The sequence below is a fragment of the Panthera uncia genome, assembly GCF_023721935.1.
Source record: "Panthera uncia isolate 11264 chromosome B2 unlocalized genomic scaffold, Puncia_PCG_1.0 HiC_scaffold_24, whole genome shotgun sequence".
Taxonomy (NCBI): Eukaryota; Metazoa; Chordata; class Mammalia; order Carnivora; family Felidae; genus Panthera; species Panthera uncia.
Window position 1 is genome coordinate 88476901 of NW_026057580.1, and position 18696 is coordinate 88495596.

Here is an 18696-nt window from a genome sequence, read left to right on the forward strand (position 1 = left end):
TGGGGCAGGAGATTGCTCTTCTCATAGGGAATAGCATGGGCAAATGCACAGGAGTTAGAGGGGAGAAGTTAGTTCAGAATGGCTGGAGTTTTGACTACAGAGGTGGAAAGCAGGGAGCAGTGGAAAAGTCTCTGATAGACATTTTATGCTGTGGTTTTTTATCTCCAGGACAATGAATGGGAAGTCACTTAAAATATTTTAAGGATGGGTGACAGGATCACATTTACACATGGGGAAAGCTCTGGTCTTGTGCAAAGGGGGAAAGGACAAGCAAGTCAAAGGCAGGAGGCTGGCCAATGGGTGTTCTAGTGAAGCCGTTCCCGTGGTGGCCTATTATCTATTCTTACTCTTGCACTTGGCACTCTCTCTGACTCCCTCACTGCTTGACGTCTGGACCTCTCCCGACTTAGCCACTCAGGCCTTATTATCTTTCTTCTGGTCAGGTGTGGCTTCCCTGCCCTGGGCTCTGACAATTCAGGAAGAGCAACCATGCTCTGGCCTCAGTGCTTGGCCACAAAGCTAAGGAAGAGGAGAAAGAGGGTGGGGGGGGTGTGCGGTGCCTGGAATGTAAGATATGGGGAGACATGGCTCTGTCTTGTCCATCTCTCTATGGCTACAGAAATGGCAACAAGGGTAGCAAGAGTGCCTAGGGGAGTAGTACATACTACGTGCTCAGTAAATACGTCCTGAAAGATGAGAGCTCTGTCTCCAACAGTGGACCTACCCATAAATACCAGAGGGCAATTCTTACTTCCACAGAGAGCATGGACTGATCTAGAATGACCCACCCTGTCATTGTCAGTTAGGAGTCATTTTAATTCATCCTGTTGGTCATCCTTCCTTCTTCTTTTTTCCCTTCTTATTCTTTGCATATTTCCTAACAGGGAAAGTGGGACGGACATCATTTTTTAAATTAGTTAACCTCAAAACATTGTATTTCAGCTATACAGACTATGCTGCTGTTGTATCTTTGGCTTATTTGGAATTGCCTTGCCAAAGCAGAGAAAGTACAAATCCTAGAAACCTGCTACACTCTCTAAACTCACTTCATAAACCCATCCAGAGTAATTTTCCACACTGAGATTGAAAAAGAAAGAAGAACAGGCAGTAATCAACTGTAGCACTTACCAGCTTACCCCTCAGATCTTACCCTCTGCCAGCTCTTTGGGGCAGGATCCCAGAAAGGCAGGAAGTAGAGAAAGGGGTTGAATAAGCTTCTAAAATGGTCATAATTTTCCAAAGGCCATGTTTTAAAACCCTGGGATTAGTCCCCGGAAAACCATTTATTCAATTATTAAAACAAAGTTATGGACGATGCTCTTTCCTCCACAAGCTGACTGGCTGTTTGTTAAAGCTGGGTTGTACTTATTGATAATGGGGATTAGAAAGGGTTCGCTCTTAAGTGCCAACTGCGTGTTTAATTGTTACTGCAAGAAAAATATAACCTACTGGTTAACTGTGCAGAATTTTAAACAAAGTACCCTTTTTTTCTTTTGAAGGAATGTGGATGCTAACCAAATGTGTCCGCATGGTTTCAATTAAGCAGAGGAATGTTAAATGTAAAGCTAAATTGATGAAAATAACCAAACTTTCTGACAAACCAATAAATTGGAGTCTAGAACTCATTGCCCATACTGTATGGCAGCCAGAGAAACATTGCTAGATTATCAATTTTTACCTAATTTTTTGAGTTAGTTTATACTTAAAAAGAAAGAAGGAATGCTAGGAAAGTCATTTAAATTCTTCCCAGCTATCAACAGTGAATATGCACAGTGGATATAGACCTTATTCTTCACAGTATGCAATAGAGCTAATTGTTTATTCTTTCAGCAATTTCCCCCGTGACATTTTTGGAAACCTAAGACAAAGTTTTGAGGGAACTGTCATGTCAACATTTTGGCAAATGATCTGGCAAAATCCTAGTCATTGCACTATTTTTCTAAACTCCTCTGAACGATTCCATGGCCGTCCTTATTCTTTTAAAATAATGTTTTAATTTTCCTCCCTTCAAAGTTTGTATTCCTTCATGTTGCTGTCGCACTGAGATGACAATGTACTAGGAAAATTATGAGTTTGGGGAAAATTTTAAATTTCTTGCTGAAAACAGAGGATAAAATTACACAGTTAGAAATCTAACTCTTGGCACGTTTTTGCATATGTCAGATATTTCTATTTTCTAACATAGAAATGGACCTCTGAATAGGTCTTTATATTTTGTGGGGAATGGCAGGAAATAAACCGCTTCAACCCCAAACAAGTGGAAGCTGAAGCTAGCATCTGTATCATTGTGATCTTCATGCGACATGAAAAGCCCTTGCTGGAACCTGGTCCGGGAACTAGCCGCCCGATAGGCTCAGAGGTCTCCTGAGATCCCCTTGCTTCCATAGTACAGTGGTTTTCACATGCAAAGTGGAGTCTCTTAAGTTTTCAAGTCCCTGCCTCAGGCTCCAAGGGTACCAGATGGCCGCTGTCCTCTAATTTAGTACCTTCCCAGCCAAAGGCCTTTTCAGAACCTATTTATGTTATAATTTTAACAACTCTGGAAAACAATCAATTTTTTTTGAATTAGATGGTCCTTCAGCACATTTTATTCGGTGACCACTTAACCAATGTTGTTCTTTGGAGACAGTCAGGAAACTGCTTCTTTATATGCTTTTAGATGAGGCTTCAAACCTTTTTTTTTTAATCAGTATTTTTTCACATTTGCCTAAAATATTAAAGCAGACGTAACTAAATACATTACACATTTCCTTAGACTATATTTCAAATTTTCAGTATCTGTGTAAATCGCATCCAGAGGGGACAAATAGTCTTGTCTGAAAGCAGTCAATACAGTTTTCCCGCAAATTACCTTTTATCTGTTGTTTTTTAGTGGTTCGGACTTTACTCAATATTGCTCCTATAGTTCCCATGAAGTGCTGAATTTAACACGTGTGGTGGTGCCCCATAGATGAACCAGGCGTTACAGCATTTCATGTAATAATAACTATCCTCAAGCTTTGTATCATCTACACATTTGACCAGCTTAAACCTCTACGGTATTCATTCACATCATAGTTAAAAGTATTCCCATCTGAGTTCTGTGGTAAGCCACTAGATATTTTCCTCCAAGTTCAGTTGATCTGAAAACACTTACTATGTATCCTTTGCTCAGTCTTGGGATGCAAAGATAAAGGATATTACATGGTCTCTGCCCTCAGATGCTTTCAATAGAGACTATAGTAATGCATTGATTGATAAATATATTTCATCCAGCTATTAATGTATTTAAGGTAGTATTCACTGGGTTACATTCCTAATTCTTCTAATTTATTAAGTGCCTACTAGATGTCAGGAAATATGATAGGTCTTGGAAATAGATTAAAACACGGTCTGTGATCTTTATTTCAAATTTATCCTGGAAGGCTTAATCAAGAGCTTTTCCTATAATCAAGATCCAACTTGCCTGTTAACTTAGGATAGTGTCAGCTATGTGACTTTACCAAATTCAGACAGGCATAGTTTGTAGGGAGCAAGCTTAATTCTCAAGTTTAGGATGATACCTGTAGTTTTCTGATATTCTGGCTCATTAGTCAGACATCCTTTTTTCTGGGTTTGATTATATTTTTTCTAATTACTTTGTGTTTAGAAAACTCCATTCCATTTTTGTGTTTCACATCCACACAGTGAGTCTTTATCCTCTAGTCTTTATTCTCTAGTCTTTCAGAACCCCTGCCCTCCAGTTCTGTCCAGCACTGTTCAATTTTCACCCCAGTGTTCCGCCTTCAGTCAATTTACTGTCCGTTCCAACCTTAATACTTTCAAAAGATATGGAAGGATATCCAAAACGTGTGTGTGGGACATGATATTTATCAATCATTATACATTATCACTCTCATTACATACATTTGCTTTAAGCGTACCCGAGATCATTTTCATCTCTGACGCAAAGAAATTAAATCATGTAATATAGGGGGGAAAAAAAAACATTACCCTTTATACCACAACTGCAAAACCTAATAAACGCAATGTTATTATGACAGTGGTGGGGCAGTGTATTTCAAAGTGGGGTTTTCAGGAAAGTCTGTATTCATTATCCTGCACTGGAGAAATACTGTTAAGCATACGTCATCTGATCTGCTCTTTAAGGCCCACCTGGACTGTGGATGAACCTTTCTATCACAGCACAGAAGTAAATGCAGTCTGGAAGGGTTTCCAAGTGAGTGATGTCCAGCCACTTTATAATCCTTTAATTACAATTCTGTGTTGTCATTTGGTAAAGAAGTGGTAACATTCAGATTCAGCAGTCATTTAGAATTTACTTTTCTTTTTTTGAGAGAGAGAGAGAGACAGAGAGATAGCAAGTGGAGGGAGGGGCAGAGAGAGAGGGAGACAGAATCTTAAGCAGGTTCCACACTCCGTGCAGAGCCTGACTTGGGCCTTAACCCCATGACCCTGGTATCATGACCTGAGCCGGACTTAAGGGTTGGATGCTCAACCAAATGAGCCGCCCAGGTGCCCCAAGGGCCTATGGGCACCTTCACAACAAATTGTTTATTCTTTATTTTAACAAATATATATGCTGAGAACTTATTATGTGCCAGGTGTTTGTACCATATGGAAGATTTGGTATTTGGTCTAAAATCCTAGGGAAAATCCCACCGAACATAAAATATGAAGCAAAAGCCTCTCAGAAAGTTCGTGTTTATTTTACCAAAATAATTGTGAGAAAGTTTCCCATATTCCACAGTCTCTAGATACTGAACAACAACAAAACAAAATGTGAAACTTTGAATATAAGAATATTGTTTTTTTATTTAATTTTCCTAACATAATGCAGAATAAAGCAAAGATCATGTATAGGGGAAATATATATATATTTATATATATACATTTTTATATATTACATTTATATATATATATATATATATTTCTACCTCTGAAAAAAAATTTTTTTTGCCTTTTTCCTGCTTGGAGTCATAGTAACATATATTGAATATAAGTTTATAATATATTTCATAATTTTGTATTTTACATGAATTTTAATGTAAATACTCAAATTCAAACTGAATGGTTTGGATGAATCCAATTCTTGTATGAACAGCAACTCACGTAGTTTTGCTTACCAGGAAACCTGTGTGACCTACTTGTTGGTGAATTCCTTTATTTATTTTTTATATTTTTTATAACGGTTATTCATTTATTTTGAGAGAGACAGAACACAAGGTGGGAGAGGCAGAGAGAGAGAGAGAGAGAGAGAGAGAGAGAGAGAATCTCAAGCAGGCTCCATGCTGTCAATGCAGAGCCCAACGTGGGGCTCAAACCCACAAACTGCAAGATCATGACCTGAGCCGAAATCAAGGTGGACACTTACCCAACTGAGCCACCCAGGTGCCCCTTGGTGGATTCCTTTATCTTTTCCTTTCAGAAGTGTTGACTTGTCAGTGTTGGTTAAGTTCTAAAAAAAAGATCAGAATGGAACTGAGAATAGTCTCAGAACCCAGAAAAATTTGTCCCTCATTCCTTTTTTTAATAGAGTATTTATTTATTTATTTATTTAGAAATGTTTATTTATTTTTGAGAGTGAGAGTGTGAGCTGGGGAGGGGCAGAGAGAGAGGTGGACAGAGGGTCTGAAGCAGGCTCTGTGCTGCCAGTGCAGGAACCATGAGATCATGACCTGAGCCAAAGTCAGACGCTTCATCGACTGAGCCACCCAGGGGCCCCAATCTGTCCTTCATTCTAATTTAGGCTATGACGTTAGCTGTATACCTTTATTTCTCCATATTTAACACAGGTGCATTTCTATTGAGTAACAATCTTCAGGGATCCACTAAGAATCATTTTAATTTTAAAGGCCATAATAATAATGATGATAGTAAAAACAATAGCAACGTCAAAAATAGTAGCTAGCGTTCATGAGGCCAAGTATTTTATTTTATTTTTTTAGTGTTTTTATTTATTTTTGAGACAGAGAGAGAGCATGAGCGGGGGAGGGGCAGAGAGAGAGGGAGACACAGAATCCGAAACAGGCTCCAGGCTCCGAGCTGTCAGCACAGAACCCGTTGCGGGGCTGGAACTCACGGACCGCGAGATCATGACACGAGCTGAAGTCCGATGCTTTACCGACTGAGCCACCCAGGTGCCCCGAGGCCAAGTATTTTAAACACACCCTCTTTAATCCTTACAAATGTAGGTTCTATTATTGTAAGTTCTATACTGTATATATTGTGGGTTCTATTATTCTTCAGCTGACAGCTCAAAAAACTGAAGTTTCAGGAGGTTAAGTATCTTTTCCAGATCTGCCATGTTCTTAGTGCATATTTCATAGGGTTTCCTTTGGACTTTTTTCCTTTATCATTTGGCATTTGTCTTATAAATATTATGTTGAGAATAGGTATATCTGTAAACCCAAAGTTAGTTCAAAACACTATTGTCTGATAATGTATATATAAAGATAATATAGGCACCTGGGTGGCTCAGTCACTTTTGCATCTGACTCTTGATTTCGGCTCAGGTCATGATCCCAGGGTCATGGGATCGAGCCTTGTGTTGGGCTCCATGCTGAGCGTGAAGCCTGATTAAGATTCTCTCTCTCTCCCTCTGCCCCTCTCCCCTGCTCATGCTTTCTCTCTAAAATTAAAAAAAAAAAATTAAAGACTATATATATATATACGTGTGTGTGTAATATATAAAGATAATAAAGATGTAATCTAAGGATAATAAAGAAATGCCAAATCTGAGTTTGAGACTTAAGATAATACCCTTCAATTATTAGTAGCATCAGAGAAACATTTGAGTATAAAGTACTAGAAGGTTAAGAAAGTAAGAGAGGGGTCACAATGGAATGGCAGTCCCTGAGATTTCGGGAGAAACCAGTAGGGCCCTTGGGGCAGTCTTTAGAAAGTGCTTTTGCTCACTTCTTTTTTCCTTCACTTTTTTTTTTTTTTTTTTTTTGCAACTTCTTTTTTCCTTGGGGTTGTAACAAAGGGCATTTTGTTAATAGAGCAGTTTCTGTCAAGTCCCCTTCTGAGCCCAAGAAAACTGGACTTTTGCTTCCAGGTTATATTTCTCTCATCCTTCCAAGGCCAAGGTTTTCAAAAAGCTCTAAAAGCAGGATTCAATAAATACATGAGCTTGCTAGGAATATTTAGCTGCTTGGTCTGGTGACTGTGGCAAATCATTCACTTGAGCAGAGCCCGAAGGGCTTTTATTTCCCGTTATGGGAAATACAATCTGGGCGAGATGGAGAATGTTCTTTAAAGGGAGCTGTTTGTGGGTCACTTCAAAGTTACGTGTGCTCACCTAGGGTTCTCTCCTTGAGGAAACTTTGTTAGCATCAGCATCCGTGTTTCTGTATTTAGTTTAGAATGCACATTTCTCCTGCCCACTCACCCCCCCGTTCCTCTTTTTCTGGTAGCTTTGCAGATTCAAAATGCCTCTCTCAGGGCGCAGTGGAGAGAGGCCCGGGATGTGATGCTGAGAAACCAGCTGTAATTTAGAACAATCGAGGCCCCCTGGATGTATTTTCTGCTTTACCAGCAGTTTGATAACTAAGGACTATAAACTTCGAGTGGTGATTCCAAGTCTCTGGAGGCTGCCCTGTTCACAGCCCACCTTCCACGCTATTTTATAGAGTACAACATTGGCTCCTGCCTTTATAAAAAAGTATTTTCTGGTTCTTTGGAAGCATTGAAACATGATATTTTCCAAATGTTGGGAAACTAAGTCGGAGAAGACTAAGTTGACAGTATTCTTGTGTATAAATTCCTTTTTTTAGGACGGCCTTTCCTTACGTATTACTTATAGTAGCAAATAATCAGCCCGAGCCAGTTACTTTGGTGTACGTATCCATCACACAAAACCCATTCAAGAACTCTTGGAGTCTTTTTGGTGAAGAGTGAGGATGTATTTTCTCATGCAAAAAAAAAAAAAAACAAAAAAACGGGTTCTGTTTTGATTTTTTAAAATTTAACAAACATTTACTGAGGGTGGCTAAATGCCTTCTACGGTGCTCAATGCCAGAGAATGAGGAACAGAGTTCCTGTAGTCAAGAACCTTCTGGTCTAGAAGAGCTCACTTAAAAAAATCCACCAGGCTACGGATTGCTGTGCTTACTGAGATTACATTAAATATTATAACCAAAAAAGACAGTAATTTTCAAAGTATGTTCTTTAGTTTAAGTTTATTTATTTATTTTTTTGAGAGAGAGAGAGAGAGAGAGAATGGGGGAGAGGCAGAGAGAGAGGGAGAAAGAGAGAGAGAGCATGAATGGGGGAGGAGCAGAGAGAGAGAGGGAGAGAGAATCCCATAGAGGCTTTGTTTGAATTGGCAGCACGGAGCCTGACGTGGGGCTGGAGCTCACCAAGCGTGAGATCATGACCAGAACCGAATCAAGAGTCGGGTGCTTCACCGACTGAGCCACCCAGGTGCCCCAAAGGGTGTTCTTAACGTAACTACTATTTAAAGTGCAGTTTGTTAATAGGTAATAGGTAAGAAAGTGTTTTGCAGTCAAATACGTTTGGAGAAAATGCATGGTCAGCGAAGTCAAACAGGATTTTTTTGGTGATCCTTCAGAAGGAGGGCTGGTGTGTAGCACCCCAAACTTCCTTGAGCTCGGAACCCCTTTTCTTAAGCATTTCCGGGGCAGGGTACTGGAAAACCCAATTTCAGACAAATAGCTTTCAGTCGCTTTAAAACCTCATTTTAAGGAGGCTTGCCGGCTAGAAAGTTCCAAGATGACAGTTCGAAACGGAACGGAAAGATCTGTTTGTTATGTGACAGTTTGCTTTCGTTGTTGCAGAGCATCTAGGGCCTGTAAACCTTTGACCTGACACGCCCACATCAGGAAATGCCAACTCCCGCCTTGCCTTGTTTCCTCAGCCTTCCCACAACAGTCCACCACCTGAGAAGGGATGAGAAGAGTGTGGAGAGAGTAATTAGGAATGTCACGAAGTAGCGGTAGGTGCCCAGGCATGATGGCAGCTGGGCCAGGCATCACCCCACGAATCTCCTGAGGTAATTCAGGGCCGTGACATTGTTATAAAACTGAGCATTTGTCTTCCCAAATGAAACATTTCCCCGAGGTTTTGTACACAGAAATGGTGGAGGCAGCTGGGAGGGAAGTGGCCAAAACATTCCAGGCACCACCCCGGGGGCCCTGGCGTTACGTTGGACACAGTTGCTCATTTGATGGGAGAGAGACTTCTAATGGTGCTTCACAGATTACCAAGTGCTTTCACGCAGTTCATTGTTTTTGATCCTTCTATCAGTCTCTGGATTAGTATGGCAGGGATCCTTCCCACTCTAGAGATGAACAACTTTGGTCTGGAGATGAAAGGATTTGCTTAGAGTTACATGTTAAGGAAATCAGTGTTAGAACACAGGCACAGGGCTTCTCAAGGAATCATCTGGAGATTCTGCTTTAGTGGGTCAATGGTGTGGCCAGAGATTCTGCATTTCTAACACTCTTCCAGGGGATTCAGATATTACTGGCTCCTGCTGGACTGTACTTTGAGTAGCAGGGTTCTAGCCTACATTGCTTCACATAAGTACAAATTAATTGTAAATGCATGGGCAGCTTGTTTCTCAAAAACTATCTTACAAAGGTCTCACTTGAGTAACTGTAAGACTCATGATGGCACTAGGTGTCTCTACGGGCACGTGGCTAGCTTCTCACACTGTCTCGGTCCAATCTGTCATTGCTTTGTCTGGGGAAACCCCTGTTCTATGCTAGGCATTAAGTCTTTTCTATTTCACATTCTTCATATCTGTCCACCTGTCTCCTGTGTTTAAAGAGCTCATCTTGTCCCTTTACCATTGGCTCCATCCAATTTTTTGAAATTCAAAATATATTTTTTATCAAGAATTTCTTCCTATTGAATTTAACAAGCCCAATTCATAACTCAGGGCCTCAATGAGTGAACAGTACGCAACTGTTATAATTATTAACTTTTTTTATAGTCTACAGTGGATTCTGTATAATCCATACATGTGTATAGAGTGATATTTATCAAAGGAAAAAGTTGGGTTTTTTAAACTGTAGTTCTATTGTGGATACATTTTACCTAGGTAGAGAAGTGTGTCAAAATTATATTTTGGTTTGGTAAGAATGAGTAAGGACTACCATGTTATAGGTAGCAGTGTGAGGTAATGTTTTCTAGCAGGCTTTTGGAATCACACACACTTGATCTGAAATCCCAGGACTTCTACCTGTGTGAGCTGGGCAATCTATCTAACCTCTTCTATACAATGGGAATAAATGATAACACTTGTCTCCTAAGATTATAAATGTTAGAGCAAGATTTTCTGTTTTACAGAGACTAAATGATGTATGATTGTTATCGTCAAACTATAACATAGTGAATGTCACTTTAGCATCAAATTCATAGAATTGTCCATGAGGTTAAGGTGTTGAGAGAATAGATCAATGATTAATCGACAAATATATAACTTTAAAAGCTACAATATATGATCCTGCAATCTTTTGCTTTCTAAAGTGTAAGGTTTGTTTTCCAATTTAAAAAAAAATAAGATTATTATGCATATTTACACATCTCCAAATAAAATTCTTGTGCTTTCGAAATAACGGTTTATTTTTAATTTGGAAGTTTTTTTGTTAAAAGACTTCAAAACAAAAATGATCTGTGGCCTTTGTAATTATCAAGAGTTAGTTTTCGGTAAGGTGTGAAACATAAAACTCGGCGACTCTTGCTGATCATAATTGACATATCCAAAGTCTTTTAAAGTAATTCTGAAACTAATTTTGTCTGAAATCTAGAGAGAATTTGAATGAAGAATTGGGACCTTGGGTCTTTCCCAGAGCCTTGTCTGTGTTGTAACTTCTGTCATGAACAAAATCTCGGTGTCCGAGAATTTTTTTTTTTTGCTGACTCAAGGCCTGGTTCTCCAAGTTGAAGCTGCTGCCAATCTCAGGGGAGTAGAAGAGTGAGACGGGTAATTGTAGCACAAGTTCATGGAGTGTGTATTTGAATCTGGCCCATGAAGAAGATGCTGGGTATGGATAGCTCTCAGGGAAGGAGACACTGAAGAAAAGAACACCTGATGTGGATTAAGAGAAGTAAGGAGCCCGACCTCTTTTGAGTGGACTATGCACATGACAGAATGGCGAAAGATAAATATGATGGAACCAGTAAGGCTGAATTTGTAAATTTCCACCTGAGGGAGGGATTTGAACATACTGCTGAAGGTTTGCTTTTTATTTTAAAGCTTTTGAAGTATAGCAATCACATGATGAAATCTACATTTTCATGATACTATCCAGGCCTTTAGTGAGCAGATTGGCTTGAATCCAGGAAAGACTGAGAGCAGGAACCCATTTAGAAGTTGATTGGAGGAATGCAGGTAAAGGTGAGAAGTGGTGTCCTAGAGAGGTGGCCAAGGTCATGGGGAGCAGGATAAAAGAGCAAAATCAGTTGCATTAAAAAACAAACAAACAAACAAAGCATTCTGTTGTCCATTTGCATTTGAGGAAGTAATAGAAAGAGAAATTCTCCCTACCCTAGAGGTTACAAGTTTAGGAAGCTGGCGGAATAGCTCACAAATGGAAAAAAAAACAAGAGATAATTTGTTTGCTTTTAGATGTCTCTTTGAGGTAGTTCCAGAACCTTTATTTATTAAAAAAATTTTTTTTAATGTTTTTATTTATTTTTGAGACAGAGAGAGACAGAGCATGAACGGGGGAGGGGCAGAGAGAGAGGGAGACACAGAATCTGAAGCAGGCTCCAGGCTCTGAGCGGTCAGCACAGAGTCCAATGCGGGGCTCGAACTCACCACAAGATCATGACCTGAGCTGAAGTCGGACACTTAACCATCTGAGCCACCCAGGCGCCCCTAGAACCTTTAAATGTAGATGCTTTGTTGTCAACTGCGTGTTAAGAGACCCAAGAAGTAAAATTGAGAAGAAACATTATAGAAGGGGTAGTTGAGGTGATTCACCGCATAAATTCTCTAATGAGGTAAGCTGAAAAAGAGAAGATACAGACAGCCAAGAATGGACTCATGCCTATGGAGAATGGAAAGAGGTAAAGAATTAACTGAAGACCGAGGGGGGACATGTCAGTGAGGTAGGAAATGGATCAAGCCGAAGGCAAAATCCAAGGGTTTCTTGAAAGCTGACTCATCAACTTGGCACCAAGTATGAAGCAGAGAAGCATGGGGGTAGATTCTAGGGGAAAACCATGTCTTTTTAGATACACAATGAGCCTCTTAGCATTCATGTATACATTACTACTTCATTAAACGTTAGTGTAAACATGGAAACATTTATTGCTGAATAAATTTAGAAGAATGGTGATAAAAATTGAGCAAGATTACTCTTTCTTGACAAATTAAATTTACTTTGTGTGAAAAAACAGGCAGTCCTTTTAGCAAATTGAAAAAATTTTAATTGCAATAGCAATAGTTTATGAATAATTATGAAAATCATGTAATATATTGAGTGATTGCAATCATAATAGCATGCATGCTCATGTGGATAAACTGTTCACTCTTCTGAGACTGACTTCTTCCTGATATCTCATCCTTTCTCCTTATGCAAGAACAAACTCCATCCATCTATCCTTTGCTTTCTATTGAGTCATTTACATCCACACACCAGCATGTTATTTCTTCAGTCCTAACCTGTTGTGAAGAAAAGCTTCCCCAACTTCACTTTTCCTTCGGGTTTTGCTCATTTTCGCTGCTTCTAAAAAAAATTCCTCAGAAGCGTTGACTTTACTTGTGGCCTCCAATCCTTTCTCATTGCCTTTCTCCGTAGTCTCGTGGACTAATCAGCCTCCTCCCCCACCCCTGATCCTTTTATTCCACCAAAACAGTTCTGTCAAGGTCCCCAATGACTGATGCCCTTCATATTGTTGAATTCAGTAGTCAATTCCCAGCCTTCATAGCACTCAGCCTCTCAGCAGTGTTTGATGTCCTTGCTCACTTCCTTCGAATACTTTCTTCATGCCCCTGACTGAACTTGTCCCAAGCTGAACTCCTTATCTCAGCCCCTCTCACAGTAAACGGCAACTCCATCTTTCCCATTGCTTGGGCCAAAAAACTTGGTATCATCTGTGGCTTCTTCCTTTCTCTCAAACTCCACATCCAGTATGTTGGCAAATCCTACTGGCTTTACCATCAAAATACAGCCAAAGATCTGGCCACTTCTACCCCTGACGGACGACACCATCGACTTCCGCCTTGCTTGTCACATCTTGCAACGTGTCTCCCTGTTTCCACCCTATCTCTTCCTATGGTCCAGTCTCCATATAACAGCCAGGGATACTTTCAAGAAATTGAGACATATAATATCATTTCTTTGTTCAAAATTCCTCTGTGACTTCCCATGTCGCTCAGAGTAAAAGGCAAACTCCTCAGGATGATCTCGAGGAGCCCTATGTAATCTGGTGCCTGCTACTTCCCATTCTGATACCCCTGAGAGCTTGGATATGCCACCTCAGGGACATTGAACTTGATGTGTTCTTTGCCTGCATCTCCCTGTGGCTCACTCTCGTAATTCTTTTAAGAATCTGCTCAAATGTCACTTTTCAATGAGGTCTTCCTGACCTGCTTATTTGAAATTATGAGTCCTAGCTCTTTATACTCCAGCTTTCTTCTATGCTTTATTGTTATTTTTTATTGTACTTGCCACCATATGACAAAATATGTATTTTACGTGAATGCCGTTAGAGTAGGGATTTTTTTTTCATTTCTGTACCCTAGCACCTAACACTTGTCTGGCACACGATAGGCACTCAATATATAAATGAATTAAATTAAAAACAAAATCAGCCCGATTTAATTTAACAAAATTATTTGCATTCATCTCATATTAAACACCTGGAAAATTGTTTCTATGAACAGTGGAGTATTTTTAGTTTCCAATTTAGTGATAATCTAATGATAAATTTCAAAGATTGTTTAAGTATTTTAGGCAATATTGGTTTCAATGGGAGCATTGCTTTTTGGGAAGTAACCTACATTCATAGGAAATGCATCAAGGAACATATATGTGAGAAGGTCCTGGCATGGATTATCAGTGATTATCAGCTCTTCAACAGTGTTCTTCTGGCTATAAATATGTCTCACTTTCCATAGTTAATGATTTAATGAGAGGCAGAGTGGCCAAATGGAAAGAGTCTGAGATTTTAAGAAGCCTAGGCTACCCCTGATCAGTTATATGACATTGGGTAAATTATTTAACCTCTCTGAGGTATTTTCCTCTTTAAAAAAATGGTAACAACAGTGAGGCGATCGTGATGATTAAGTCTAAAATTTTTTGAGAGCAGGGATTCTGTTTTGTTCACTGCTCTATTCTCAGTGAGTATTACATATGAACAGTGAGTGTCACAGAGTATACTCAGTAAAATCAGTATTTGTTGAATGAACAAATGACTGAATAATGTGTGAAAAGAATCTAGACTAGTGCCTGGCACAATGTAGGCACTTAATAGATACTAGCTACTATCACAGTTTTTAGTAAATTAACTATATTTCTTTAATTATGCAAAACAGAGATTTAAGAACATAGAATAGGTTCTAGCTGACTTCAACTGTTTTGTTTTGTTTTTTTTTTCCTTATTGGATAGAATTGAAGATGGTAGAATTTACAGAATATTTTTAACACTAGAATTAGAAAACATTTTCTTTGGCTTTTCACTTGATGAAAAGTACCATTTAATGCTGAATCTAGAGCTGTAGCTAAAATAGAAGCTGTAATATGTTTTGGTTAACATTTAATGTCAGAACTCAATTTCCTTGGGTTTTTGTACAAATATGATGGTAGAACTATACAAGCAAGTGGTCCTGATGCTTTCATGTAACCGGTTCACTTACGGTCTCCTCCCATGGTGCCACCGCAGCAGAACCCTAATGTGTCAATTACCCAGTTGCAGTTCCTTATAAACAGACTTCTTCTGTGTTCAATGGCTACCAGGACGGCACTGGCTGTATTTACCTCTAAACAGAGAAGAGTTAACAGGAGACGAACTGGAATCAGAAGATCCAAGCTCTAGTTACAAGGTTTCAGTAACCAGTCATATAATGTTAAATTATTTGACTCAGTTCCTGATCCATTAAAGGTGGATAAAAAATGCATACCTCATCCACCTTTCAATGTAATTTCAAAAGGAAAAGTACTGATTTCACCCAGGGATGCTTTGGTTACAAGCAACAAAATAACATCTAAAGTTTGTTTAAATAAAGGGGGAGTTTGGGGGGCTCCTGGGTGGCTCGGTCGGTTAAGCGTCTGACTTTGGCTCAGGTCATGATCTCACAGTTTGTGAGCCTGGAGCCTGCTTCAGATTCTGTGTCTCCCTCTCTCTCTGCCCCTCCCCTGCTCACGTTCTGTCTCTCTCTGTCTCTCAAAAATAAATAAAGGTGAAAAAAAGAAAAAAAGAACATGAGAATGAAAATGAGTATGAATGCCACTTATGAAATAAACAAAATAAGTAAAGGGGGAGTTTTAATAAGACATCGGGTGTATCTTATGGAACCGAAGACAGGATGTGTAGTCAGGTCCAAGTGAGTGCTGGAACAAAGAACTAGAAAGCCCTCAGAAACCAAGGCTCCTTAATCGACCGTCTTTTCTTTGTGCCGCTTATGTTCTTTCTGTTGCTTTGTGTTTCTGCTTCATCTTCTTGATTTTCCCCATAGATGGCTCTGTTGGTTGGCTCGTTGACACAAAAAATTTTGAGTTGGTAGTCTTAGCCACTGGTCTAGTAACTGGCCAGAATAACCTCAGTAAACCGCCTGTGTTTTAACTGCAAATTCCCAGAAAAGAGAATCTCAGAGAACTTGTTCGGGTTAGGGGTTCTTCTGGTCCAATCAGCTATGGTCTGAGTTTGGGTCACATGTCTTGCTACCCATTTAGTGGGTCCTGTGGGACCATTCTCTTTGAGATGGGGGATGGGCAGATTCTTGAAAAGAGGGTTAGAAATAATGTTCAAACAAAATGGTTGGCTTTTCCACTTCGAGTCTTTAAATTCATTTGGAGATTTAAAAAATAAACATATAAAAATTCTAAATCAATCATCTCTGTTTTGCCCAGTGTACTGATTTTTGAAGTAAAACTATTATATGATTAAGATAGTTGACTTGTTATGATTCAAAAAGATTAGTTTAGCTCAGAGAAGTGTCTAATGTACAAGATGGAGTTATCCAGAAGGGAATTATATGTTCAGAGGGCTTCGTCTGAGGTCATAGAACTGTTATTCTTCCCCCCCCCCCCCCGCCCCCCGTTCAGTGACACTCACTCCACTTGGTCCTTTCATCTGAAATTAAAAAGAAAATGAAACATAACAAACACACAAACAAAAACCTCCCGGAAATATTTGGCCTCTTATAAAAACACAGAAAAAGAGAGCTTGCTTGGAAAGTTTTCCAGAAGTTGTGTTTGGTCCCTGAGGTAACACGGTCCATCCCAGATGGTTTGTTTTTATTTCTTTTAATGTGATATGTATTTATATGACCAAATTAGCACTGAATGGATTCCAGTGTGGTTTTGGTTTACCTGGGTACTCTGGAGAGTCTCTTCCTTGTTTTTGTTAACGTCTTTTTCTTTCGTTTTTTTTTTTTTAATTTTTTTTTCAACGTTTTTAATTTATTTTTGGGACAGAGAGAGACAGAGCATGAACGGGGGAGGGGCAGAGAGAGAGGGAGACACAGAATCGGAAACAGGCTCCAGGCTCCGAGCCATCAGCCCAGAGCCCGCAGAGCCCGACGCCGGGCTCGAACTCACGGACCGCGAGATCGTGACCTGAGCCGAAGTCGGACGCTTAACCGACTGCGCCACCCAGGCGCCCCTGTTAATGTCTTTTTCAAGCATTTCTAAATGAACTTTATTTGTATTGCACGAACATCAGACATGACTCATAGAGACAAGTTTGGGGAATATGGAAAAGTATAAAAAAGAGAAGAAAGCCACAGAACCTACCTACAGGCACCAGTTGTTCATATTTTGCTTGTTTCATCACTTGTACAATGTTTTCTAATTTTTTTTTTTTCCTAAGACAGGTCATACTGAATATGCAGCTTGGTACCCTGTGTTTTCCAGTTAGTATGTTATAATATGAAGTGTCTTGTGTCATTAAACTCTTCAGAAACATCTCTAATAGTGTCACAATGTCCTACTAAGTGAATGTGTTATGTGGTACAAAACTTGTTTACTTTTACCCTAACAGTGGGCATTGAGGTTGTTTCCTGTTTTACTTTATCATAACTGCTCTATGTGACCATACGCATTTTTTACCGTGCAGTATTTGCCCCAAGTTTGTTATTCCGTAGGATAAATTATTACAAAAATAATTACTCAAAGTTTGTACATGTTTTTCATGTTCTTAAAACCACTTATAAATTTCTTCGGAATACATGTACTCATGCTCGAACATGAGTTCGAGCCCCGCGTCGGGCTCTGTGCTGACAGTTCAGAGCCTGGAGCCTGTTTCAGATTCTGTGTCTCCCTCTCTCTCTGACCCTCCCCTGTTCATGTTCTGTCTCTCTCTGTCTCAAAAATAAATATTAAAAAATTAAAAAAAATATTAGTCACTTGGATTTCTTCTGAAGACCATCTGCTTGCATCCTTGGCTCATTTTTTCTTTTGGGGTCTTAATATTTTCCTTATGAACTTCTATGAACCTTTTATTTATTAAGTGTATAACCATTTGTCATATGATTTAGAAGCATCATATTGTTTTACGTATAGATGCTGTATATTTTTTTAGCTTCAAATCCATTGTTCTTACTAGAAAAATTTTCTTCCATCTTTCTTTTTAAAAACTTTCAAGCTTATAGAAAAATTAAAAGAATAATCCAATGGGCCCTGTATACTCTTCACTTGGATTCACTGGCTGATCATATTTTGTTACATTTTCTCTCCTCTTTCTCATGCTAAGATATACACGTACATATATATATGTATGTATGTGAATATATGTGTGTGTGTATAAGAGAAAAAGATTTCCTCATGATTGTTGAACTATTTGACAGTATGATTCAGATATTTGGCTGCTAAATTCTTTATTGTGTGAACTCTTAGAATACAGATACTCACCTACATAACTACAATACTATCAGTATAGCTAAAACAATTAGCAATTCCATAATACCTAATTTCCAGTTCTTAGTTGCATTTCGCCTACTGTTCCCCAAATAAATGTGTTATTATATCCTTTAATTTGTTGTTCTAATCCAATTCAATTTCACGCATTGCATTTTTTTATATCTTTAGTTTATTAGAAAAAAATTGTTTAAAAGAGTCTTTTTCTAAGGAGAGACTAAATGAGTTTCCCCTATATATTGTATTTTTTAAATTCTTAAAAAAAATTTTTTTTAAGTAGTCTTCACGGCAAGCATGCAAGACTTGAGTTGAGATCAAGAGTCAGATGCTTACCTGACTGAGTCACCCCGGTCAGGTGCCTCTTAAATTCTTATTTTTAAGCAGTGCACTTCTATATCCAGTTGGAATTTGAGTTATGGTGACTCAGCTTATTTTTCATTCTAAATAACTTATTTTCTTCCAACAATATTTATAAACATTTCTTGAATTTCTCACTTACTTTAAAAGTTGTATTTCTAAGATTTCATTCAACATTTATTAAGTTCTTATGCACGCTAATTACGATATGTTTCAAGATCATGTCCTGTTCCATTGATCTCATACCAGTTCCACATAAATTTAATGATCGTAGATTTTAAATGGATTTAATGAGATAGATGGT